Raw genomic sequence first — 1,612 nt, 5'->3', positions numbered from 1 at the left:
CGGTACCTCGTTGTCATTTTGATTTGCATCTCTTGGATAATTAGTGACTTTGAACATGTTTTCATATGTCTCTTGGCCTTCTGTATATCCTCTTTCGTAAGGGGTCTATTTATTTCCTTTGCCTATTTTAAGATTGGATTGTTTATCTTCTTTTTGTTAAGTTGTATGCGTTCCCTATAAATTTTGGAGATTAAACCCTTATCGAATATAACATTGGCAAATATGTTCTCCCATGCAGCGGGCTTTCTTGTTTTGTTGATGGTTTCTTCACTGGATGTAGAATTCTAGATTGGAGGAAGTTTTTCCAACACTTAAATACTTCATACCACTCTCTTATTGCTACATGTTTTCTGACAAGAAGTTCACACTGTAATTCTTCTCATTATTTCTCTATAAATAAGGTATTTTCTTTTCCTGACTTCCTTCCAGATTTTTTCATTGCCTTTGTTTATGTGCAGATTAAATATACTATTTCTAGATATAGCTTTTACAAAATTTACATTGGTTAGTGTTCTCTGATATTCCTGAATCTGTGATGGATCTGTGATTAATTTGGAAAGTTCTTTGCAATTATTACTTCAAATATTTTCTCTGCTCAACTCTCTCTTTCTTCTTCTGGTATTATAATTACATTATATGTTACATTTTTTTATATTGTTCCGCAGTTCTTGGATATTCTGTTCTGCTTTTTCTTTATTTTCTTTGCATTTCACTTTGAAAAGTTTCTATTGACCTATCCTCAAGTTTTTCTTCAGATGTGTTGCATCTACTAATGAGCCAGTCAAGGCACTTCTGTTTCTGTTTGTATTTTTATTTTATTTTTTATTTCTAGAATTTCTTTGATTATTTCTTAGAGTTTCTATATCTCTGCTTACAATACATATTTGTTCTTTTATGTTATGTACTTTACCCATTAAAGACATATTACTCATGGTTACATTAAATTGTCTGTTATTCCACACTGTCTCATATCTGAGTATAGTTTTGATGTTTGCTTTGTCTCTTCAGACTGTTATTTATTGCCTTCTGGTAAGCTTTGTACTTTTTTTTTGTTGTTGAGAGGTAGCTGTATTGAGTAATAAAATTAGGGTAAATAGTCTTTGAGTGTGAGGATTTATGTTAACCTGAATAAGAGGTGGACTGTGTTAAATGTTTATTGTAGCTATAGGTACTAGAATCTTCAAAATCCTCTCATGTCCTTATTTTTATTTCCCATCTTAGCTTTGGGGTTTCTCAGAGAGTGTTTCTTTTTTTAAAAAATATGTTTGTATTTATTTTAGAGAGAGAGGGATAGAGATATAGAAACATCGATGAGAAAGAAACATTGATCAGCTACCTCCTGCATGCCCCATACTTGGGATCGAGCCTGCAACCAGGGCATGTATCCTGAACTGGAATCAAACCCAGGAGTCTTCAGTCCTCAGGCTGATGCTCTATCCACTGAGCAAAACTAGCGAGGGCTTGATATCTGATTTTAAAACCAATCACACTTCCTTGAAAATCTCCTCATCCCTTAATATCACTTTGAGGATTATAAAACAACTAGAGGCCCAGTGCATGAAATTCGTGCACTGGTAGGGTCGCTAGTGGCTGCTGGCTGTAAGCCAGGGAT

The sequence above is a fragment of the Myotis davidii genome, unplaced genomic scaffold (genome assembly GCF_000327345.1).
Source record: "Myotis davidii unplaced genomic scaffold, ASM32734v1 scaffold222, whole genome shotgun sequence".
Classification (NCBI taxonomy): Eukaryota; Metazoa; Chordata; class Mammalia; order Chiroptera; family Vespertilionidae; genus Myotis; species Myotis davidii.
The sequence above is the reverse complement of the archived record's forward strand: the minus strand, read 5'-3'. Positions refer to the sequence as shown.